This window comes from Misgurnus anguillicaudatus, chromosome 18 (genome assembly GCF_027580225.2).
Source record: "Misgurnus anguillicaudatus chromosome 18, ASM2758022v2, whole genome shotgun sequence".
Lineage (NCBI taxonomy): Eukaryota > Metazoa > Chordata > Actinopteri > Cypriniformes > Cobitidae > Misgurnus > Misgurnus anguillicaudatus.
The window spans coordinates 12,663,411-12,690,869 of record NC_073354.2 but is presented as its reverse complement, the minus strand read 5'-3'; the positions used below and the strand labels follow the sequence as shown (position 1 = coordinate 12,690,869).

The window sequence follows — 27,459 nt, the reverse complement described above, 5'->3', positions numbered from 1 at the left end:
CTAATATCATGCTGTTAAGAAAAACTTCAGTAATAACAATGAGGACATAAATCTTTAGCGATGCATGTGATACAAGGATGAGTGAGACCGAATGCATTGCCGCCTCCATTCCCGGTACTTTATTGCAGCGCAACGCACCAAAGGACACGTATCGATCCGTCCAGAGGAGAATTTTTGGTGTGCCCATTTTCTTTTGAGCAAAGGGATTATTTTACCCTGACCAGCTAGCGGCCGGTTTAAAACGTGTGTATGCGGGTGCGAGTGCACACACACCCTGTTAGCGCCAACCTTCCTGTGGTGGAAAGCTCATTTGTCATAGTAAATCAGTCTGTGAAGGTGTGGAGAGCTTTGAACAGTGGTCAAGGAGATCAGAAGGCTTCTCTATGATAGATGGAAGGATGGATAAACTGAAAGACAGAAAGTAGGATCACACCCACACACATGCTCTGCTATTTTATGCCACTGTCTTGGTCCTTTTCAGTGGGTTTTCTCACCGGTTGGATAGCTGAGGGTTACATGTGTTATGCATTGATCGGTTATGATGTCTGCACTACTTTTACTTGTTTCCAGGCAGGCTAGCAGACATATAGGGTCGAAGTAACGGGGGAATGGTTGACAGCTAAGGGACTCTCTTCCTGAATGAGAACAAATTTATCAGAAACTCCAGACACATGAGCTGGACATCCGTACACACATGTACATACTCTGCACTGCTGTGAGAACACCTGATGCCAAAGATATCAGGTATATCCTGCTCACAAACCCACTGACATAAATCTGCAAACCTGAAAATGGAAAATATATTGTCCTTTCAAAGTTTATGGAGGCCTTATTTACACTTTATTAAGTTTTTTTAAGATTTCTAGAAAAAGATGCAAATGATACAAAGGTTGGTATAAGGTAGAGCTTTACAATAATGTGCCCCTTTCAGAATAAATGGTCAAATAATGGTCCCAAGCTGTCACTAGGATGGTAGTCTTAAAAACAGAGGTGTCATGCCCATTGATGGATGGATTTTTGAGCCAAGAGGATTTTGCATGCAACCTCAAAATCAATTAAGCATCTTTTCATCTGTTACTTTGCTTCATGGGTAAAATATGATCAGTTCTTAATTTTCTGAGATTTTAATCACACGCTTCATTCTGGACAAGATTAATCATTAATGAATTACACAAACTCAGACGCAACAGGCCCTGGTGCCGTCATTGGGCATGGTTGCAGATTAACTGTGAACAAGATGATATTTCAAAGTCAATTTCTTAATGTTTATATCTAGATTCATGTTGGTAACACCTTACAATCAGGTTATATGTGTCAACAATTAGTTAAAGGATAATTCCGGTCTTTGAGTCTCATTTCTGGTTTGTTTTGGATGAACTACAGTGATGGACCCTGAAATTTTGACAATGGGACGTGTCTTGACTTTTTGACTCATTTAGAAGCGTCTTTTGACTGCTTCAGAATGGAAGTCAATGACCATGCACAAACATGTCATTAAAACAACACTTAACGTTCATTTTCAAAACTGTACTACTCACCAAGTGGTTTGTGGTGTTCGTTGATGATTAAAAACAAGTTGTGTAGCGAAATACAGTTTCTGTCGTGTTTTATTTGGCATTTTGTAAAATTCCATTGACTTTGATTTACCGCAAGTTTTCAAAATCACAGTAATCAAACACGGTTGCAATGATAATTAAATTTTAAACGACAATACTAACCATAAGGACATTTTATTGTGGTTAATCGTGAAACCGGTAATTGTCCCATTCCTAATACATAACTGTTAACGCAGCATGAACTAACTTGAATAATTATTGAACTAACATTAATTAACAAGAATTAATACATGTTGAAAAACTCAATTGTTCCCTGTTTGTTCATGTTAGTTAATGCCAACCTGATCTCACACATTTTCGTGGTATAGGCAGGGAATATTGTGCTCATTTATCCGTGTCATTGTCACAGATCTTCACATTTTTCCGTGTCTGTACCACAGACTTTCTTTTTCGTGTCAGTTTCATGTATTGGAATGGTTACTCAATTGTTTTTCCTGTTTTTTAACCATTTTTGCTTTGGTTTGGGGTTAGATTTGGGTTTGGGTTAGGATGTCATTTTATGTAACAGAAAGTCGTACTAACCCCAAACCCAAGCGACAATGGTAAGAAAATAGGAAAAACAATTGAGTAACCAATGTGAAACTGACACTGCAAAGAAAGTCCGTGGTACGGACACGGAAAAATGTGGAGATCCGTGACAGTGACACAGATATATGAGCAAAATATTTCGTGACTATAAAACGAAAATTCGTGAGATCATGCTGGTTAATGCATTTATCAATGTTTACTAATACAACCTTATTGTAAAGTGTTACCAGTATATATTTTTTAATTGATGTGCTTTCAATGCAATTGAAAAAACAATAAAACAAAAATGTTGATTACAGCATTACATTTACAGGTAGGTCTGCTTATGTTGCATCAAAGGTTTACTTCACTGTTTTTGCAGTGTTGACCATTAAAGGAATCATAGATGTGACTGTTAAGCGTATGAGTTTTTATTAATGCATGAAATAGCAATAAAATCATTAATAAATGCTTCTCTTTTTGTCTGTGTAGTAGTCTATAAAATATGGCGTATAAAAGGTTTTGATGCTTAATTGACTTTAATAATTATGTTTATAGGATGAAGGGTAGCTGTGCCCCCTTTGGTGCATGACGTATTCAGGTACAGATATGTATACATTTGGTACCATATGTACCTTTGAGTTACTATGCACTCTTTGGTACCAATATGTACTTCTGAGGTAGTAATATGAGCTGTTTAGGTGCAAAGATGTACTTTTTGAAATAGTATCAACAGCTATGGACCATTTATTGACAGTTTCTTCTGATCTTTGATGGTCTTGAATTTGAAAGGAAAGTTCATATAGAAATCTCTTAACTTTTGATTAACTCTGTGACCTTAGCATCATTTGAAATATCACAGAAACCCTTCTATTACTTCACATTTTTAATAAACATCATTCTGTTTGATTTATAAGCTTGTTTCCTCATGGGGACATCAAAATGTCCCCACAAGGTCACAAAAACACTGGTATTCCTATCTTTGTGGGGACAATTGGTCCCCACAACGTGATAATTACCAGGTACACACGCACACACACACACACACACACGCACACACACACACACACACACACACATGTGTGCGTTGGCATATGTGGTTTACGGGGACATATGTGGTTTCCCTTAACCTACCCCAGTCCCTACCCCAACCACCACAAAAACCTGTTGGCAGTCTATAATCTATAGCTGTTCAGTTATATATCATTATAAACGTGTCATTATACACTATTCATGCCCCCGTAAACCACATATGCCAACCCCCCACACACACAAAAACATCAGTACATGTCAGAAATACAGTCTAACTCCTTTTAGTAAGTACATACGTAATCACTTCAGGAAGAATATACATACTAAAGCTGCTAAGCATTACATGCCTGACAGGTTGTTATGTGCGTGGGGGGTGGAGAAGGATTTAGTTTAAAAGCAGCATGCTATGCTGAGACATTTTATATTCCTGCTCTTTATGTCACATTACTCGACAGGAAAGACCCTGGAGACTCCTTGTGTTCCTTTATTTACATATTGGCATTTGGCTGATGCTTTTATCCAGTGGCTTTACCGCTTGATGAACAGGAACTCCTAAATATAATATACTGAAGCAACAACACACAAGCAAGAGTGAGTGAGTTTGTAATTCAGGGGGTCTTTATTCATTTGGCAGTATAAAAAATAGTTCAAAGTGAGATGTTTTTTTTAAACTTTTTCAGCTTTGGTGGTTTTCTATCACAGGAGACTGTGCCTTAGATCATGTTTTACTTCTCAAAATGTGTCCAAGCACTAAAAACAAGAGTTCAGTGTTGAATAAACAATGGAGACAGTTGTTGTGTGCACCGAATGTAGCCGCATGCAAAAAATATATTTTTTTTTGTGCAAAATTTGGTGGCTTTTCCATGTAAAAGGATTAGTCAATTTTCTTAAAAAAGAACCAGATAATTTACTTACCACCATGCCATCCAAAATATTGATTTCTTTCTTTGTTCAGTCGAGAAAAAATAATGTTTTTGTAATGGTTTTGTTCTGTGTTTACTTGTGTTCTGTGTATTTTGGACTTTTATTTTGATACCCTGCTCTGTTCTGACTTTTATTTTGATATTCATCATGCCATGTCACAGTTCACACTTCCTGTCTGTCTGTATATAAGTCACTTCCTGTTCACCTGTTAGCTGCTGATTAATGCTTAGCCCAACCACCCCGTTTCCTTGTAATCTGTTTTCCTGTATTCTGTTATTTGTATTCTGCCTGTGTATCTGCCTGTGTTTGACCCGTGCCTGTATATTTGGATTTTGATTGTGACTCTGCCTGCCTTGACCTAGTGCCTGTTTTGGATTACGTTTTTGGATCACCCTTACTGGATATGTTTGCTGGCCCTTTTTGGGATTTTTCTAATAAAACCTTTTCGCAAATGGATTCACCCTCTTCTATGCTTTCATTAAAGCACCCGTTACAGATTAATCAGCCCAAACCGGAATCCAGCGGAGGTTGGAAATTTCCCACCAGCAACATGACTCCAGCGGATCGTCTTGTGGGTCTTCGCCAAGGTAACAGATCTATTGAGGATTTTGTTGAGAAGTTCTGTGAACTATCTGGTCTGGTGAACTTTAAAGATTCATTTTTGAAGGACATTTTTTACTGTGGATTAAATCGCGACATTGCCCGTTCCATGCCACTCCATACACCACACTGGACATTAGAACAATATATCGATCACGCTCTGTTGTTGTGTGGTTCACCATTCACTGTGGGTGTTGGGGATGCACCTCCAGTGAATATTCACGACACGCCTAGCCACATCATGCCTGTTTCTGCACCTGGGTTTGAGAAAATGGCCGCCACCATGCCTGCTCCCAAAATGGCCGCCACCCTGCCTGTCCCTAAAATGGCCGCCATCCTGCCTGTCTCTGCACCTGTTTTCATGAGAGCGACCATCATTCCTGCACCTGTGATTCAGAGGGCCACCATCACCACCACACCTGTACTCACGAGGGCTTTTAGTCACCCAGCACCTGACATCAAGATGGCCGCCATGCCCGAATCGACCACCACAGAGGTATGTCTCAGTGACTGTATACTTTCTGAATTTGCCATGGCCCTGTGGTGCGTTTGGTCTGCCTTCTGCTCGTTTGTCCCCTGTGTTCCTCCAGGCTCTGTATCTGAACCATCGGAATCATCTGATCCGCCCGTCTCATCTGATCTGCCCGTCTCATCTGATCTGCCCGTCTCATCGGATCTGCCCTTATCATCTGATATGCCCGTCTCATCTGATCTGCCCGTCTCATCTGATCTGCCCGTCTCATCTGATCTGCCCGTCTCATCTGATCTGCCCGTCTCATCTGATCTGCCCGTCTCATCTGATCTGCCCGTCTCATCTGATCTGCCCGTCTCATCTGATCTGCCCGTCTCATCTGATTCGTCTGATCTGCCCGTCTCATCTGATCCGTCTGTCCTGCCCGACTCATCTGATCCGTCTGTCCTGCCCGACTCATCTGATCCGTCTGTCCTGCCCGACTCATCTGATTCGTCTGTCCTGCCCGACTCATCTGATCCGTCTGTCCTGCCCGACTCATCTGATTCGTCTGTCCTGCCCGACTCATCTGATTCGTCTGTCCTGCCCGATTCACCTGTCCCGTCTGATTCACATGATTCGTCTGTCCTGCCTGATTCACCTGTCTTGTCTGATTCACCTGGCTCAACTGACTATTCTGATTCATCTGGTCCACCACCTGGGACATCGCCACCCTGGGCTTTGGGAGCTTTCCCAAGTTTTTTTTTGGGGGGGGTAGTACCCGGACACAGGGAGGAGGCAGAGGACACCAAGGCGGAGGCCGAAGTGTGCTCGGACCCTTCCTCTCCCTGTGTTCCAGGTCTATTCCTGCCCCATGACCCAGGTCCTAGCCTGCCCCATGACCCAGGTCCTAGCCTGCCCCATGACCCAGGTCCTAGCCTGCCCCATGACCCAGGTCCTAGCCTGCCCCATGACCCAGGTCCTAGCCTGCCCCATGACCCAGGTCCTAGCCTGCCCCATGACCCAGGTCCTAGCCTGCCCCATGACCCAGGTCCTAGCCTGCCCCATGACCCAGGTCCTAGCCTGCCCCATGACCCAGGTCCTAGCCTGCCCCATGACCCAGGCCCGCATCTGCCCCATGACCCAGGCCCACATCTGCCCCATGACCCAGGCCCGCATCTGCCCCATGACCCAGGCCCGCATCTGCCTCATGTTCTTGGACCATCCTGGCCATATGACCCAGGACCTCTCCTGAACTGCCCTGCCTTCGCCAAGAGGTCCTGGCCCGCCCCCCCACCCTCTATTGGACTGTATATTTTGTTTGTTGGGCTCCGGGAGTCGCCCTTTAGAGGGGGGGTTCTGTAATGGTTTTGTTCTGTGTTTACTTGTGTTCTGTGTATTTTGGACTTTTATTTTGATACCCTGCTCTGTTCTGACTTTTATTTTGATATTCATCATGCCATGTCACAGTTCACACTTCCTGTCTGTCTGTATATAAGTCACTTCCTGTTCACCTGTTAGCTGCTGATTAATGCTTAGCCCAACCACCCCGTTTCCTTGTAATCTGTTTTCCTGTATTCTGTTATTTGTATTCTGCCTGTGTATCTGCCTGTGTTTGACCCGTGCCTGTATATTTGGATTTTGATTGTGACTCTGCCTGCCTTGACCTAGTGCCTGTTTTGGATTACGTTTTTGGATCACCCTTACTGGATATGTTTGCTGGCCCTTTTTGGGATTTTTCTAATAAAACCTTTTCGCAAATGGATTCACCCTCTTCTATGCTTTCATTAAAGCACCCGTTACAGTTTTTTGAGGAAAACATTCCAGGATTTTTCTCATTTTAATGGACTTTAATTTTACCCCAATACTTAACAGTTTTTAATGAAGTTTAAAATTGCAGTTTCAACGCAGCTTCAAAGGACTCTAAACGATCTCAAGCGAGGCATAAGGGTCTTATCTAGCGAAACGATTGTCATTTTTGGCAAGAAAAATAAAAAATATGCACTTTTAAACCACAACTTCTCTTCATTCTACGGCTGTGTGATGAGCCAGCGCGACCTCAGGTAATTGCGTAATGCCGTGGAAAGGTCACGTGTTACATATATGAAATGCACATTTGCGGACCATTTAAACAATAAACTGACACATAGACATTAATTAGTATCATTCCACATACAACAACGTCAGAACGGTCCTCTTTCTCCACACTTGTAAACACTGGGGCGTAGTTTCGATACGTCATCCGTGACCTCTTGACGTGATGACATATTACTTGAGGTCGCGCTGGCGCGTCACATGACCAGAGGATGATGAGAAGTTGTGGTTTAAAAGTGCATATTTTTAATTTTTCTTGCCAAAAATGACAATCGTTTTGCTAAATAAGACCCTTATGGACCCATTTGGGATTGTTTAGAGTGCTTTGAAACCATGGCCGCGGGAAGTGGGGGTGCTGCAGGTGCTCCAGCACCCCCTATTGGCGAGAGGGATGACAACGTGGGTTTGCTTATTCCATACATGGATGCGCAGCAGCACAAAAACGCTTTTAAATATTAATAATTAAAGGATTAAAATGTAAAAGAATATTATTCAGTTTTTAAGATAGTCCGTTAGTGAGGGATTAATGTAATGTACAAAAAGGAAACACCAAAAGCTTAATTTATTCATAAAATGTAATTATACACCATTTATTTCTTTATAAAAGTATACAATATCAGAATTAAACCCATTTTATTATTTATGAATTATTTTTAAGTTTCAAAACAGACAGTAATAGTACAGTTTTTAGTAAAAACAAAAGATCTATAAAAAATAGTATGTTACTGTGAGAATATTTTACCACTGTTAATTGACGTGTGATCCTAACTTAAAAACGAAAGTAAAATATGTTCGTCCGCACGGACATTGAAAATTGTGAAGTTTAATTCGTATTAAATGTTGTTATAATATTATATGTTGTATGTAAATATGATGTATGTATATCTAAAGTTACGAAAGTAATTCCCTCTGGGATTATTAAAGGCGGAGTCCATGATGTTTGAAAGCCAATGTTGATATTTGAAATCACCTAAACAAACACGCCCCTACCCCAATAGAATCTGGACCTTCTGTTGATAGACCCGCCCCACACATACGCAAACCAGCATTTGATTTGATTTGATTGGCTATAAGTGTGTTTTGGTAGTCGGCCCGTCTCCTTTTCCAACGCGTTTTTCAAACATCGTGGACTCCGCCTTTAAAAGTAGGCTATTTCTGCTTTATATAGCGCATATATTTATCTGAGAACTGATGATGTCTGTGTGTTTCAGACCCTGGGTGTGTGCACTGAAGTGTATCACAATAGTGAAACTCAATGTATTTATTTTTAAAATGTATTTTAAATCGGCCTATAGGCTCATAGTTTTGTGTAAAAAAAAAATTCACAGCACCCCCTCTGTTCAAACTGACTTCCAGCGGCCCTGTTTGAAACTGCAATTTTAAACTGCATTAAAACTGTTAGGTGTTGGGGTCCATTAAAGTCCATTAAAATGAAAAAAATCCTGGAATGTTTTTCTTAAAAAACATAATATCTTCTCGACTGAACAAAGAAAGACATCAACATTTTGGAAGACATGGTGGTGAGAAAATTATCTGGATTTTTTTTTTAAATGGACCAATCAGCGCAGGTCACCATAGTGACCTTACGTTAGTCACTCTGGTCAAAATATGTACATTTGGTAGCATTTTATTATACAGTCATGTTACACGTAGCCATTTAACTATGTAATTAATAGGTAACAGCCCTAAACCTAACCTTAACCTTAATAACATTCCTTTAGCTCAACTGGTACACTATCAGAAAAAAAGGTACATAAAGGTACAAAATTTGTCATTGCGGCGGTACCTTTTTAAAAAGTAGACTTCTGTAGCTGGTGCATATTGATACCTTAAAGGTATACACATTGGTACCTTAGAGGTGCATACTGGTATCACAAAGGCACAAACATGTACCCCCTCAGTGACATCTCAGTTTCTGTGACATCCCAGTGGAGAGCATGGCATTAACAAAGCAAATATTGTAGGTTTGATTCCTAGGGAGCACACATTACAATAAAAATGTATACCTTGAATGCACAGTGAATCGCTTTGGATAAAGTAATTTGCCAATTTAATGTTATTTAAGCAGTTACCAGTATTTTGTTGGGTAGGTATAATGTAAGTGCAAGTACTGTAAAATAAACTGCAAATGTAAATTCTCATGAAAATCAAAGTTTTTTTCCCCTTAAGACTTTACAGAAGCACAAAAGCCTCTTTGAAGGCTCAATTCAAACAAGCATATCACGGGCCACAGCATAGGCAACTATTACACCGTACTGTAAGTGCAGTGACATGAAAGCAAGAGACAAAGTGTTCTCCGTGTGAAGAAACAAACGTTTAGATCACTTGACCTCATGATGAGCCAGTCAGAGGTCAGTTACTCAGCATCACTAGAGGACCCATCCAGAAATAGCTTCTAAGACAAACTGCAATGGCACTGAGCAAACATTTTCTTTGCATTTTCAAACATATGAAGGTGCCAGGTGTCATCTTACTCTAAATTACATTCAGTTTTATTTGGCATGTGTAATACAGAACAAATAGACTGCATGAAGTCTGAATGGAAAACTGAAAATGCGCATGCAAAGTAGACAAAGCACACAGGGACTCAAGCGAGTGCAAATAAAATAACATTGCACAAGACTGTAAAAATTCAGCGGTGAAACCATTGAACAGCTAAAACACCTTCGCGTGCAGAATTGAAGGAAAATCAGGCGCTGAAAGGACTGAAATAGTGCTGAGTGGCTGTCATTCCTTTATATGTAAATTATACATTATAAATTTGCTCTCATTTACAAAACTCTGCTACTGTATCTGCTGTTTGTTTGCTAAAATAAATGTTTTGCTTTCACACAGCAGGCGTTAAACAGAATTTTATTCAAAAGAGATGTCTGAGTACATTTTCTAATGATCACGATGGTAATTCATCAAACAATGATCAGATGATGAAAAAGAGGGCTATAACTGGGAAGAAAATATCTAGATGCACAATTTAATGGAGCATTTTAAATTCAGATGATTCAGATTTGCAGTGTTGGAGTAATGCTGTACAATACAGTACAGTACAAGTTATACTTTTTTAAAGATAAACTTGGTTACATTTATATTTCAGGAGCCAACTTAAATATTTCCCATCAGACTGCTTTTTTGGGCTAACAGGGACAGAGTCAATGGCCAGTTACTGACAAAATATGAGTATTTAAGAATACAGTACTCACCACGGCCTCTCCACATCTGGTTTCCATAATAAAGCTCAACAGTGGTGGGTAAAACACCTGCATGTAACAAAGAGAATAACAAGCAATGTAATATGACAGCAGTGTTAATACACAGGAACATCTATGGCGGTCTTTTATGAAAGCCTATTCCAGCCCTCATCACACCCATATGCTGGTGCAAGATCTTCATTAAGCCAAGAGCCATGTGTCAAGTCGGGAGGTATGGTGAAGAAGAGGGGACATTAAAGAGGAAACGGCAATTGTAGACATCACCTGTCCATAAGAAACCCCCTGTCTATCTAAGTGCATAACAAATGTATTAAACCAACTGTCTATTTGCCCTGTTTTTAGAGAGTACTCGACATTGAATTTTGAACAGGAGTGAGAAGTGTCAAATTAAATTTGCTCTTTTATACCCAAATTCAATGTCAAAGCTCTCAAGGGTATTAAACCGTTATAAAAAATACTATTAAGGAATGCAAGTAAATAAGTGTAATTGGGCATCTCAATAATAAATTTGAATAATATGATTTACTATTTTTCTGCATTTTCTTGTAAAACAGTACATTTGAAAATTAATGGATTACTACTATACAACAATTATTTTTATCATACACATACTAATGGATTAACCATTACAGAAACCTAAAAAAAATATTTTGGGTTTAGGGCACTGTGGCACAAACCTTACATTGGGCGGTGGTCTTAAAAATATGTTAAAGTCGTCATGAAATTAAAATAATTATTTTTTTAATATATGTAATATTGTATATAATAATCACAGTCATGTCTTATGTTCCTCTGTCCTGTGCCCTTATTTTGAAGTTTGGTCTTTGTCTTCCATTTCTGTAGTTCTTTGTAGTTCTTTTGTTTATTTGGTCTGTGTGCTGATTGTTCCCCAGGTGTGTCTTGTTTCCTTGTTACCCCTTTAGTGTATAGATCGTTTCATCGGGTGCACGTGCGGTGACGTGATAAGCGTCTGGTCCGAACTTTACTTCCGGTTTCTGTTTGTTTAATGGTCTGGGCTGCGTTTCCCGATAACGTTGTCTCTTAGCGCGCTACGAAGACTCTTAAGTTAAATCTTAACTACAGGTATACCTTTTCCAGGCGTGTTTCCCGAACTGTACCTTAGCGGGTTTCTTAAGGTATTCCTTCTTACGTACGACGTTACCAGGTGCTGTCCATGGAGATGGTGCTGAATAGGTTGATATCGATTGCTCGACAATCAATTGTTCACTTTATGTAATAGGTTTCGCTGCGTTATGAGATAGCAGTGTTCTTTATTAAAGAAATATTTCAGAAATAGTTCAAGTTACATTTATTAGGAATATTGCAAACAACTAAATTCAACCTTTTATTATATATCAAACCCGTGCAAAACCCGCAATTCATTTCCAAACGTATCATGCATAAACTGCTCCAATGCATCCGCTATTCCTTCACTTTAAAGGATACTTTATATTAGGGGTTCCCAGCGCTGCACAGGGGAATAAGGTGGGTCGTGAAAGTCACCTGCTTGGATGTGCATTAAAATTAAAATATATATATAAACAAACTGTCGTTCATTAGTTCACACGTTTATTGTGCTTGGACACTGGATGCGCAAGCGTGGTTACAATGCGGATAAGACGCATTTCTGGAGCCGCTCCTGTTAAATATAACATAAAAATATATATTATATTATATATAAATATATATTATGATTGCATTAGATTTTAGCTTTGATTAGTTTTAATGTGGAAATTTTGTTGACCTTAGGAGACTATACAAGCAGTAATCAAGTGGAGCAGTTTCTTTTGAATGTTTATAAAGAATATGGCATGCAGTTGCCTCAAAATTATAAAACATTAAAAAAACTTCGATGCAAAGTCGAATCAACATCAATAATAATATTTAGGAAAATCAACAATTATGATTTAGGATGAATGTGCTCCCGTGGAGTGCGATTTTTTACTTGATTTTTATTTATTTTTTGCAGCTAAAATAGCCGGTAAACTAAAGATTTAACGGATATGAAATGCACAAATGAAATAGTGAAATTCGCTGTATAACTGCCATAGTTTCACCAACTCCTCCACCCAAAATATATTTTTTAAATAGTTTCTTAAGTCTGTAGCATTTAATAGCTCGAAGCTGATGTTCATTTCGGAAACATGATTAAAATTCTAACAACCATCAGTGTAATTATGTCTAATTATGTTAATGTTTTATTCTTTAAATATAAAAATATTTGCCTAATTGAACAAGGAGTGTATTGCAACTTTTTTTTATTTTTTACAAATATTTAGTTATATAGACTGCAATCTAAGCTTTTATCACAGTGATGGCCCCTAGTGGAGTCAAGTGGGATAAGGTATAGCTAAGAGTGCTTCAGACCAACCTTCCGAAAGTATGACTTACAGAAGGGATACGTAACTAAGAACGTTTCGGGAAACACGTATTAACGATAAGGTACAGCTTAAGGTACAACTTAAGAATGACGTAGAGCTAAGAAGGTTTCGGGAACGCAGCCCTGACTAGTTGCTGAAACTGAACTCTTAAACAAATACCTCATCGAAAATAACAAATGTTTTGCTTTCCTATGTAATCTACGTGTTGTTTATTTAGCTTGTTATATAAATAAATTACTTTAAAAGGACTTTGTTGATATTTGTTCTTCGCAGAGTTTACCGGAAGTTACGTGATGACCACGAAAGCTGCGTGTTTATGTTGTTACTGCTGAAACCATCTATATAAGCCCAGTGTATCAGTTGTCTTGTATCAGTCGTTGAATGGATGTATGTGGTTCAGGTTTGCTTTTGTGTTTGTTTCAGTTTTACACTTTTAGTATTATTTTGTATCGCTTTATGTTATCATTAAAAGTCACTTGCATATGGATCCGCTGCTTCTGCCTGCCTTTGTCCACACATATGTCACAATCATAGTGTTTATTATAAATTATTTATATGTGGACTTTATTTTTATTAAAATTAATTTGTCCCCATAATCTTAATCAAAAACGCTAATCTCCTTTCCCTCCTTGAAACAACCTTTCTTTACTTCCTGTCATGAGGAATGCATCAGCATGCAGCTTAACTTTCAACGATTCAATCAGTTCTCGGTGGACAAAATCAAGTCCTGCCCCACATTTTATTCTCATTTCATAAGCCGTTTTACTCAGATATACCAGCCTGAAATCGTTCATATTATACGAGTTGGCCTATTCGTATCAATTCATACGAAGGTAATCGTGCAAAATCTTACGATTCTCATGATAAACAACAACAATGAAACCGAAACTGAACCCCTAACCCCGCTCCTAACGTGCACCTAACCCCAACGTCACAGGGGATAAGGTAAATTGTACCAAAAGTTACGAATGTGGTCGTATGAATTGAAACGAATTTGCCAACTCGTAAAATATGTACGAATTCTCGTGAGATAGTGTTGGATATACAGGAAAAGTAGCCTGGTTAAAACCAGACCATTCTCAGTAGCAACTGAGTTATGGTCTGGCTAAGCTTCATAGACAAATCATTTCCAAAGGGGCGTCACCCTGCAACGGACGTCTCTCAAATGCCTCTGTATCCAATTGGATAGACCAAAACCAATCACATTGATGAAGATGACGTATGCAGAGCTATATCAGACTTTTGCCGGATCCAGTCGGTAAGACAGCGATAACATCTTTTTTTAGATATAAAGGCTTCGTGTGTTCTTTGCTCGGGTTTTAATGAAAAGGAAAAGTTTAAATCGCTTAAAACAGACGCGGTAGCTGATTCGAACGAGTGATGTTTCACGGCGGCATCCATCTTTGTAATGTACAAAATCTGATTCACCGACGCTGCACTGTCGTCATCGTGTAAAGCCCGCCCCAATGTTTCTGATTGGTGCCACGATTTCTTGTCATTAGAAATGGGCTTGAATGCCAGACTACTTGCAGAGCAAATCTAAATTTGCCGGAAGTCGTCTGTGTTTTCCCTGGGTGCAGAAAAAAAAGACAATCACTACTTCCGTTTCATGCCGACTTTAAGCACTATACATATAAAGAATGGAGAATGTATGACTTATCCCAGGCTCTTCTGATTTTGCCAAGTGGTTGATGTCCTCGGGGCAACATTATGTTGACCCTGGGACATCATTTAAATCAACCAGTTTCGATAGTTAAACTTACAACCAGGATTAGCTTCTAGACCGTTGTTTTTAACGTATAATTTCTCTCAGATTTTAGGGTTCAGTTAGGGTTGGGGATTGGGGTGGGTTTAGGTTTTACTGACAAAAATTTTGTTCTTGGGTCAACACAATATGTTGCCCTGAGGACATCTGTTACCTACCAAAATCAGGTCGAGCACCTATGCAACCACTGTTTTCATTTGCTGCTGTGAAGCATTATAAACAGATTCTCGCGTGGATGGAAACCAGACAATTCAAACCTCAATGTGACGTTTAAAGAAGAAACAGCCAGAGAAAAGAAAGAAATGACCTTTTCGTCACGACACCGAGTCATGTGAAATTAATCATGAAACCATGATGTTCACTCATTAACCATCAGAGTGAGAACAGAGACAAAGAAGAGAAAAAACACAGAGAGGGAGGAGTAATGAGGAGAAGAGAAGTGGGTCAAAGAAACAGAACGCAAGCTGTTCGATCTCTAACCAACTCCTCAGCATTGTTTCTTAGTCTGATCTAATGAGTAAATACAATTGTGACAATGAAGCGAACGAGGGTTATGGCTAACAAATATAGGTTAATTTCTCCGGGCCACAGCCATTAGCTGGGCAAAACACTGCGCACTGAATGCAGCTTAATCATTTGAGCGATATTGTGTTATTATAAGAACACGCAATGCTTCTTTTAGATTATAAATAACTATTTAAAAGGGCAACGCACCTAATTTTTTTATTTTAGAGCTTAATTAGTGCATTCAATTAGATTATACCACAGGGATAAAAACACTTTAGTTGTTCTAAACATACAGCAGGTATTAGTTTAGTGGTACAGTTTTTCTTAATTGTGCAGGGTCATTATTTAATCTAAATAAAATTGATACCGAATTTGATACCCAGTGATCATCATGTATTAATCTGTACAGTATAGAAAAGTATTAAATTTTTAAAGGTTTTACATGTTTATTATGTAACCAATGATAAATAGTCCAAATAGGCTCACTAAATGTGACCCCCCGGTCAAAAGTAGCACAGGTATATTTATAGCAATAGCCATATTGCTATATATCATTAGTAATACGTGTTACTGGGGACTTCATCTGAACAATTTTAAGAGCAATTTATTCAATATTTAGATTTTTTTGCTTTTTGAATTCACAAGGCAATATATAACAAACCAGACTTTGTACACATTTGTTAACACTCAAAAGTCACATGCGAGTAAACTCCTCTTTAATTGGTCAAGGTGCATCTGTTTATTTTCTGTGATGCCACTCAAAGTCATTGACAGACAGCAGCCTTGCCTGATTATTGTTTGGTATTTTTGGTAACTGCGGTTATCTTACTTCATTATTTTGAGGAGTAATCAAAACTTAGGTGGGGCAACATTCTTACCATGTTTGTCCATTGGGACCGAACCGCTCCAGATTTCGTTTGCAATCGGGCAGGGGTTTTGATTCGGATCCGAGCATGATTGCCGTGTTCACTTATTCCTAAACGAATTATCGAACCCGAACCAAGGGAGAAAATGCACCAGGTTCCAAAACAAAGGCTGTTTCTCAATTCCAAGAGCACAAAGAATGGACTTGCGTTCTCGTGGAGATCGGTCTTGCCAGGCGACCTTGGAAGAACGAACTCAAAAGGTCGTGCGAAACTTGTGTGCACTTGTGAGGATTGAGATTTGTGTGATCTTCCTGTTGGTCACCTGACCTCTGCCATTGCTTTGCCACAATGACTTTTGGAGCGTAAAGCTATGGCTGTTTCTCAATATGCATTCTTCAGCGATCTTGCATTCTTGTGTCCTCGCTCTACGTCATCATTAACCGTCAAAGTTCAATTCCAATTCTCCAGAACGCAAGTACAGAGGACGCATGAAAATACCTGGATGTGTACTTGATAGCGAGGATGCATCGAGTGCAGACCTGCCCGCTGAAATCGCTTTACGCCTAAGAAGTCATTGGGGCAAAACCAATGGCGGAGGTCAGGTGACCAACAAGAAGATCGCACACATCTCAATTCTCACAAGTGCGTTCTGTGTTCTCGCGACCTTCTGAGTTTGTTGTTCCAAGGTAGTCAGGCAATACCGATCTCCACGAGAACGCAAGTCCGTTCTTTACGTTCTTGGAATTGAGAAACAGCCTATTTCAGTGCGCAAGTATACACTTGATGTATCCTCGTTATCAAGAACACATCTGGGTATTTTCATGAATTCTCTGTACTTGCGTTCTTGAGAATAGGAATTGAACTTTGGATCGCATATGAAGAACACCAGGATCGCATATGAAGAACGCATATTGAGAAACACCCAATGGCTCAGATCTGAAAACACCCTTAAATAGTCGTATCTCAATCGTATCGCCAAATATTGTCATATCCTAACAAAAATTGACACACATGACTGGTTATGTGGTCCAGGATCACAAATTTAGGCGTAAATGGGTGATTTCTGCAAAGATGTTTTCGAAATAACAAATCCATTAATGATGGATGTTTGTGCGTTTTGGTTGGCTCCTACTGTATAAGAAGATAACATGATGGCATATTATTGTAAAATTATTTATGTGTGTTCAACTGAAGAAAGAAATTCATCATCACAGTTCATCTGCCTGTTCTAAAAGCTATCTTTTTACTTTCGTGTTACTGTCATTTTTTGTTTTCGTATTTTGATACTACTGAGCAGCCTACTCTTGTTTACAAGGGAGTACGCACTGTCTCATGTCTGCTAGCCCACTTTATTGCATGTAAATAGAAAACAACAAAATCATCGTCAAGATCAGTTCAGCACAGGGCATTGAGATGAACCCAATAATAAAACAGGTTTTTTTACTATCCTATCATTCAGTGCATCAGGAAAAATCAACTTCTCAACATTTATTATAAATTTCTTAGACACTTAATTCTTATTGAAACATCCTCCTGAATTAGACCATGAGTGCAAAAAATCAGTTTTTTACAAATCCAATGTTCTCCTTCATGTTTCTGCCATGTGCATGACAAATTAAATATTAAAAGATTATTCATTCCAACTCTGACAGAACATGAAATTAATAAGTCATCGACTACAAGCCAAAGGGATCGCATTTCCATGAATCCCCCTCCTCTTACGAGCACCATTAAAGAGGAACCTCAATTTGGGCAAAATTGGAACACAATATCAAAGTCAGGGCGAATTCAAGGCCATTTTCCAGGATTTTCTAGATTGACTTTTAATGGCCATCTAAAGTGTGAATAATAAATGGTGATTATCATCCTGTGGTGAGAATCTATTTAAGCACCAGAGGGGAAGAAGAAACAAAGATATTACAGAGCACGGTCACGCTTTTGTCTTCCTGACGCTTGGCTGGGGCTTCGATAATAACTGCTACCAACTCCCTGTTTTCCAGCAAACTACTATAGTAGAAATCCCTCCCCTCCCTCCCTCTGTGACACCCCACCTCAATCCTTCTTCCTGCCCCCTTTACTTTCTTTCTTCAAGGACATGAGGGGAAGGCCGGGCCCCCTGCTTGGCCCTAATTGCCCATGATGAGTGCTCCACACATGAGTAGATCAGACTCATGCTGACAGGGACCATGCCAAGACCCTCTTTCACACAGACACAAATGCATACAGAGGCCAGACTGGGGTCCTCCTGCTCTCACACTTCATCTGGTGTCTTTCCTCACCTTCACCCGGCCCTGTTTCTTACACAAAGAGAGACGATGTGCAAACAGACATGTTTTTCTCACATACACAAACACAGACATTATTACACAACACATTATTAAAAGCTTTGCCCTAAAGCAATAGTCTGCCAATTTATCTGCCATTATTTACTCACCCTCATGTTGTTTCACTCCAATATTATTTTTGTTCTGGTTCACAAAAGCTAAATGTAAATCAAAATGATTCATTTACAAATGATTTTGTTAAAGTCAACATTCATTTAATAAGCATGAAAAACCAGCCAAGTACAAGAATTTCTCTCTTTGTATTCCACAAAAGAACATTGGTCAAAATATATACAGAAAGCATTAAAGAAAGTGATCTCTGAAACCCCAAAGCAAGCAATTTGAGAAGTCTGATCAGTTTGACAAACCAATGCAAATGTGAACCGTTTAGTAAAGATGACAGGAAATTCTTTCTTCCATACATGCAATACCATATATCCCGGGACTTTGCCAGAGGCGGATTTTATCCGAAGTCTTATCTTTCGCAAAAAATCAGTAGGTAAACAAAATTCACATAGTCTATGTGGATACATTTTGTTAAAGGGGACATTTCACAAGACTTTTTTAAGATGTCAAATAAATATTTGGTGTCCCAGAGTACATATGTGAAGTTTTAACTAAAAATATCACATATATTATTTATTATAACATCTTAAAATTGCCACTTTGTAGGTGTTAGCAAAAATGTGCCGTTTTTTGGGTGTGTCCTTTAAAATGCAAATGAGCTAATCTCTGTACTAAATGGCAGTGCCGTGGTTGGATAGTGCAGATTAAGGGGCAGTATTATCCCTTTCTGACATCACAAGGGAAGCCAAATTTCAATTAGTTATTTTTTCATATGCTTGCAGAGAATGGTTTACCAAATCTAAGTTACTAGGTTGTTCGTTTTCACATTTTCTAGGATGATAAAAGCACTGGGGACCCAATTATAGCAGTTAAACATGGATAAAGTCAGATTTTCATGATATGTCCCCTTTGAAGGGATTACCCACAACGAAACAGAGTGCTTTGGAAACCAGCAACCATCAGAATCGCTTTGACCCTGGATGCTAGCCAACAGAAAAAAATGGGTGGATGGATAGATACAGATTTAAATTGTCATGATGCTTAACAGTGTGAAGCAATTTCCAAAACTGCTAAAGTTGATTACAAAGTAATGATTATTTTCTGCGTGTCTTTGATATCTAATTGAAATAATTGCAGCTAATTTGCTGAAAAGACTGTCGGGAGACTGGTGACATGTGGCCCTGTACCAAATTGAAAATTGTGATACGCAACCAAATCTCTGAATTAAAGCCCAAGCACCTTCAGGAATCATAAAAGACAGCAATAAATTTGGCATTTACTGTAACTGGTGTAACGAATTATTGTGTTTAGAGCTGTAGTGGTTTGGCTTTTCATTTATTTTGTTAAACTGCTAATAGCTCCTTTTAATGGTATTTAACAGAGGAACATTTCATTGTGGGAGACTACGTAGGTGAAGACTTCTTTTATTATTTTTTATATAGACTTCTTTTATTATTTTAAAGGATTTGAACTCAAACAATCGTCTGTTAATTGGCTCGTAATTTGCATGTTTAGTGCCCGATCCGAGCAAAAGTTTTACTTTTAATAAGGTAAGCAGAATAAAGCACAGTGACCTTTCTGTGACCTGTCCATGGTTATGCATTTAAAGTCAGTGGTCTTCAGAGAGACCCAATAGAGCTAAGTAGCATTAGCATATCCTACCTGCATAATCAAAGCCTTTGGCGAGATTTAATACTGCTCTGCACCTGACACTGACTAATTTTAATACCCAAGGTACACTTGCTAAAACTTATTGAGGATGAAAGATACTCTTTATTAGGAATTAACGTCTGCAGCACGCACAGCATATCCGGCTATTAAATGCAAAGTGTGTAGTTTGTAAAAGTTTGTATTTGCAAAACTAATGATGGTTTCTTAAACAGTCCTGCTGTATTATGCCACCATCTTGTCTTCCATTGCTCAGCCAAAGTAGTCAGTTACAGATAGACCTGGTTAGCATTGACGCCACAGACATGGACTGTTCAAACAAACAGAAGCAATGATCAAAAAATGGTCCCAATCTGTCACGGGGGCAGTAACCTTTACAAAGGTCCTAATATCTACTCTTTAGATACAGATACTGTATGTATATATGTGGTATCAATATGTACTGTTGAGGTTCTAACAGTCCCGGAGTGGCAATCGGGAGAGTCTGGACTTTTCCTATTGGGCTGGTCTGATAATAGCTATACATTGCGAGTTAACACTGTCTGGTGTCTGTCCCGCTGGTCAAACTGTGCAGCCTCTCTGCTCAACAAAGTATAAAAGTGCTCAACCCGTTCGGCAGGTCTAACCATGTCCAGGATTAACAAAAATACAGGAATCGGTGAGCGGTCCTCCTTAAATAGCATAGCCTGTCGGCCTTTGGTGTAAAAAAACGCCGAACACCTGTTTATTGGTTTATTGCAGTATGTATGCAGTTGGATCCAAGTGCGCTGCAGCTGCTGACCGCTGCTTCTGCGTATAAAATGATTGTGTGATTCGTTATGATCGCATAAACAATATAACAAAGCATCCTTTTTTCCACAAAAATCTCCACATGTATCATAAATAATGATTAGCATGGTAACTTTGCAGTATAAAATATTATATATTTCCTACTATGTATATATGATTTCCATATTATATACGTAAGTATTCAACGGCAATAAACGTCTCACATGGCAATAAATATCCTCACAACATTATTATTTCTCAAAACTTTATGACAAAAATATATTTCAAAGCTGTATTCTTACAGTTATTCAAAGATGCACACATTATTGCATTTATTACTTCCTGTTTATGAGCACGTTCAACGCTATTTTTTATTTATTTTTTTGACCACCGAGGGACGGTGGTCTACGAAATTTCCCAGTAGATTTTTTGGTCCCACTCCGCCCCTGGGTTCTCATATGCACTCTTTGGCACCAATATGTATTTCTGAGGCAAAAGTACCATTTTTGACCATTTCTTCTAAGCCACAGCCACACTGCAAAAAATTTATAGTTGGTTTAAATTAAAAATTAAGTTTTCGTGCTGTCCAAAAATTATGAGTTATTTCAACTTAAAAATATGAGTTATAATAAATTTTTTAACTGATTTTTAAGTTGAAATAATTCAAAAATTTAAGGCAACACAAACGCTTACTTTTTTAAGTTGAACCAAGAAATCCTTTTTTCCACAATGCATTGAATTATTTTAGGGCTTTAGTATACACATGTTAACCTGTTGATGCCCAATTAAATTGGTATAAGAATACATTTTTCAATAGTTTACCGCAAAATTTAAATCACTTACTCCTATGTCATTCTAAACCGTCCCATTCTCATGAAAGGCGTATAGCAAGCAGTGTAAAAAGTCGTGCAGTAAATACGCCAAATTTCAATTTTGCGTGCATATACGCAAGTCCTTCCTGTTCACTAAATATGAAGTGTCGTTTTTGTGTCGTTTTATTTATTGGTTTCTCAAAGTTTTTCTGTTTTTTAAACCATTGTTGCTTGGGGTGGAGTTTAGATTTGGGATTTCCTTTAGGATGTCATTTAACTCTTTCTTCGCCATTGACGAGTTATCTCGTCAATTAAGAGAAAACATTTCCCTGCCAACGACGTTTCCCTGACGAGTTTATACGGAAATCTGTAATTCAAAGTGGCGTTCTTACCCAAATTATAAAAAACTGAAGCATCAGCTATTCAACAACATTTGAAACTCTGTGTATGTTTTGATCATCATTCTGAATCTGATCTCTAACAAAAGTCCTTTACAAAAATGCTATTATTTCAGCTTTTTGATCAACATTTGGTATTTTTGAAAAAAACTTAAGAGGTTATAAAAAGAAAAACAAATAAAGATATGATGAAACTTTTTCCATTTTGTTTGTTTGTTTGTTTAAAAGCAGAGAGCCTGTTCTTTCATTTTAAATATATTGTTTGTTTATATATTTATAGAATATTTGTTTGTGAAACTTGCGGATGGGCATTTTTTTAAAAAAAAGGCTGGCGGGGAATGAGTTAATATATAGGTTTCTCCATGTTTTAGTCTATTTTTAAACCATCGTCGCTTGGAGTTTGGGTTAGAAATGGGGTTTGGGTTAGGATATCATTTTATGTAACACAAAGTTGCTCTAACCCCAAACCCAAGTGACAATGTTAAAAAAACTGAAAAAAAGTAAAACAATACATAAAATGACAAGAAAAGATGCACCGTATTAAGTAAACGGGAAGGACTGGCGTATCATATGCATGCAAATTTGGAATTTGGCATATGTATTGCACGACTTTTCACACTGCATGCGATTTATACGCATTTCATGAGAATGGGCTGTTCTAAACCCCCATCATGGCGTCAATAACAAAGAATCTCAAGAAATTAACCAATGACGTTTTGGGTTAACAATGTTGCATTTTTAATGCATGTGAATGCAATTGAGATTTGAGAGCTATGGTAGAGAGTAAAATCAAAATTGGTTCAGATAACTAATACTTGTCCTCTTTAACATTCTTTCACTATCTTTCTTTTCCTACTGCCTAACAGTAACATCTTTGTGCTTTAGGTTTGGAATAACACGAGGACATTTTTAGTGAACTACCCTTTGATACCACGACTTTTTACACATTTCACCTTTACCGACAAGCGTCATTTAATGACGTTAGAAACATTACGCCGTAAATGAAGATGATCCCGCAGGGAAACAACTTAACAGCCAATCCACCTGACATGAACGATCTGTCCTATACGCTTGTCCTTGAGAACATCCACAGAGCAGGAGGAAAAGCCAGAGGAGTTTCAGTAAGAAGCCCAGAGTTGTGGATCCATTAATGTAAAGGCAGGCAGGCAGGACTGTAATTTATGAGCTCTGCAGGCATTCCTTCCTCTGGCAGCAGACCCTCGGGCTTACTGGCCCAACGCCACAAGACACCCTCCACTTCCCTCTGAAAGCAGCTCAACACCACACATCAAGTAAGACAGGCTGCCACATGTCTTCCTCTCTCTGGTCTCAACGATTGCCATTTTTGGCTTAGCATGTTGTCGTTTGATCTCTGGTATTGCTTTTGTAGTTTATTTTAGGGATTTTTGACTTTTTAGAGAGATGTATAACATGACACAGGTGAGGTTTGAACCTCATGTCATCATGAGAACATGCACAACCTCTGCAGCACACTTACTATTTATTATTGGCACAATCATAGCATTATTTGTGATGTATAGTGCATGCCCCCCATGCTATGGAACCTTAACAGTGGGGGGATGCGACCCTATACACAACGCCTCAGTGATATGAGCCAATTATAATTAAATTACCGCTCTAGGCTACAATACATAAAATCTGCATATATAGTGTCCCAAACAGTGAACAACTCCGCATTGGAGGTGCTGACTTCGGCTCAGATCTGGTGCAGATCCGGCCCGCAGTCATCTGATGGCATAAATGTATTTACATGAAATCGGTGAAAACAAAATCCCACGCGCTCGAATGTTGATTGTCAACAACAAGCAGGCTGATTGTCATAACAGAGCTCTCGTAGGTTGGCAGAGTATAGAATGTAGGATCATTCGCCAAATTCCACTGCTTTCCTGTAATTGTAAAAGTTAAAATTTGTGCTGAAAAAGTTTCACTCTCATATCTCACTCTCCAAGTCAAACGGGAGGGAGTGAGTGAGCGGCTGCCCCAGCTAATTTTCCAGACGGCTTATTTACAAACAATGCGGCTGGGCAGACGGCGCACAAAGACAGCCCACGGAGGACTCCAGAGATCCTGCACGAGCGCACGAGGGAGACTTGGCAGATGAGGAAACTCTCTCTCTCTCAACCGCTCCATCCCTATCTTTATCTCCCTGCAGGCTAATTGAGCTAACCATGGCAGCGTTTAGATGGTGCCCTCATGACCACACTGTGCACGAGTGCATGTGTGTCAGTGCTTCTGCGTGCACGTGTGTGAGAGCAAGAGAGGGAGGATGATGGAAATAAGAGCGATATGAGGACGCGTGCCAGACTGGCTCTATCAGAGCTTGCATGCATAGACGAACAGATGTGCCTGCTGTAACTTTAGATGGATAAAGATGTGTTTGGTGCAAAGAAAATTACATGCCAAACTATGCTGCGACAAACAGCTGGGCTGAGAGTTGGAGGCTATTTGCAGATTGAGATTAGACTTTACATTCCAGCTGATGTTCAAGTACGTTTTTTTTATGATATTAGTGTGAATAAAATTCAGTGGGGTCATGACACATTTATTTTTATACATAAGTGTTATAACTTTCTGACGTGTCTATGAAATGCTAATTTATTCGATTAAATAAAATAAAAAAGGAGCTCATAAAAAGAGGAACTTTTTTATGCAGTGAACGAAAAAATAAGATAAAAAAGAGCAAAAAAGGACAAAAAATTACGAATGTACATAAAGTGGCGGTTTCCCGGACAGGGCTTAACTCTAGTCCCCAGCTAAAATGCATGTATAAGTGTGCACTTAAAAAAATTATTCATTTAATTTACTCAATTTTTTTAAGGTAAGTGGTTGCAATCAATTTATTTAAGCTACACTTAAAGGAGCATTTCACCCGTGGAATCATTAATCTATATAAAAAGAGGATCATATTTGTAGTGGAAATGTAACATAAATGTAGAATTTGGTGCCTATTTGACCGAGAAAAGGAGTGTTTGTAGTCTCATCCCCTCTACAAAGATATAGGACTTCCTTCTTTCAATGACAGCCTGGTCTCACTGTTAATACGTAGTATTTACACGTAACTGTAAACAACAAAAAACGTATTTTTTGTATGTTTAAAAGATGCTAAAACGTACAATGTAGACATATTTACAACATTTAAACGTAGCATTATTACGTTTTGACAGCTAATAAACGTAAAACATTAACGTATTTTTTATTCCATAAAGATTGCTGTATAATTTCTTTTGAACCATTTTAGCGATATGTTACCACCTTAACCTACCCCAAACCTTACCCTAAACCAGGGGCGGACTGGCCATCTGGCACACCGGGCAGTTTCCCGGTGGGCCGACGTACTTTTTGGGCCGCTACATCTGCTGAGCAGCCCAGTTAGCGTCTTTTTTTCTAGACAGACCGGCCCACTGACATTTAAGCAGCAGCCCATTGGTTATTTTTTTAATGACATTAAGCTGGCCCAATGACTGCCCGGCCCAGTCATCGTCCTTTTTTTCCTAGATAGCAGTGGCGGTTCTAGACAAATTTCACTAGGGGGGCCAATGAGGGGCCAGTGTTTTACCAGAGGGGCACATAAAAAATTGCAAGAAATTATATTTAAAGATAATAGGGGTGGTTACAGGAATTAGTTTAAAACAGGACTAGGCCTTATAGTTTAATTAGGAAATATAACTAGTTTTAACAAACATGCCTTACTAAATACATTACTTGTGTGCATTTTGAAGCAAAACAAAGGGCACTGGTGTATTTTAAGATATGGCATTGCAAGTTGTTTTCAGTTTGGACAGCTCTTACATTTATTTTAGTCTAGGACTAGTCTAATCCCTTTCCGGGAAACTGCCCTGTAAACTTTATTTTACTTTACAATCATATAAATATGTATTTAATACAAGAGTGAGTGCAGGTGCAAAAGGGGAGCTTGGCTCTTTTCTAAAGCCCCCCAACCGATAATCATGTGAGCCTACTCAATAAACTTTATGAAATGCAAACTTTTATAAAGACAAGCGTTTGTTTTAGTTTACATATAAACACACATTGCTAGACAGTTAGGGACCACAATCTAATCAGTATTTAAAATAATATTTATTTTAAATTGTAAAAATTTTTATATGTAACATTTAATTAAATTCCTCCAATTGTATGCACGTATATGTAAGAGCATACATAATTACAGCGCTTTTAAGCAGCCACGTCACAGGAGAAAAAGTGAACAGTGTCCCAATGTCAAGTCAGCTAGAGTCCTTACCAGTGCCCAAACCTGCATACACATTCTCAATATCGGGGGATTAGGAACAAATTCGCCGAGCATCTCCCGCAGCCGGCTACAGTGATTGGGAGCGCCGCTCTAATTTGCCGGTGTAGAACGTTCCGCTTTTGGCGCTCGCGTGTAAAATCTAAATACATTTATACTTTTTTATTTGGTCAGCACGGGGTGGCCACAGGGGTGGCCAGGGACATGTCTACCAGAGGTGTAAAGAGTAGCTGAAAGCCATACTTGAGTAAAAGTACAAATTCCTTACTGTAAAAATTACTCCACTACAAGTTACAAGTTACCAATTTCAATACGACTTGAGTAAAAGTATTAAAGTAACCCAATTTAAAAGTACTCAAGTATTTTTACTCGTACTGAATGTTGGCTCAAAGATGCACTAGTCCTCAACACAAAGAGACATTGTAGATCTGGGCAGTGAAAACTAAGAAAGTTTATTTATGAGGTTTTATTTTCTAATATAGAAAAGAAATCAAACTCCTCAAAATTTTGACCTGGCAGAACAAACACAGATTAAACATAGTGATAGTCTTTTGACAAAAACTGAATTAAGTTTTAGTCATATTTTTGTCATCTGAATTGATTTAGTTTTAGTCTAGTTTTATTCAACTAAATGCCATGAGATTTTAGTCTAGAAATCTACATTCAATTTAATTTAAACCCATTTAATTTTAGTCTAGTGTCATTGTGTACTTGAATGTGCCATGCTGAAAAATATATAGCCTAACTTTGTGATATAAACATATGGTAACACTTTACAATAAGGTTCATTAGTTGACATTAGTTAGCTACATTAGTTAACATGAACTAATAATGAACTGCACTTATACAGCATTTATTCATCTTTGTTAATGTTAATTTCAACAATTACTTTATTAAAATCTTGTTAACATTACCAAATATTCTTATATAGGCCTATCCTAAAAAAGATATAATTTTAATATTTAAAAAATTCCTGTAAACGAAAATTACACTAACAGAAATATGATAATGCATATTAAAAACGTGAAGTTGTTCATTTGAAAGATTAATTGTAAACACATGTAGTAGACGTAACACCACTATCTCACATTAAGTGCACTACATTTCTTCCGTCATGCATCCCTCTTTACAGTAAATACATTACAGCATACTTGGTTAAATTTGAGGACAGTGAAATTGTACACTTATTATCAATCTTATAATGTAC

The 27,459-nt window shown here is 38.5% G+C and overlaps 1 protein-coding gene across 1 annotated transcript in view; it reads right to left on the bottom strand.

The window, feature by feature from the left end:
* The window catches only part of dab1a (DAB adaptor protein 1a), a 521,576-nt gene that overhangs the window by 199,278 nt on the left and 294,839 nt on the right, over positions 1 to 27,459 (bottom strand). Inside the window, 1 exon segment of the mRNA XM_073855881.1 lies at positions 10,422 to 10,478. The gene's annotated coding sequence lies outside the window, so the exon portion shown is untranslated.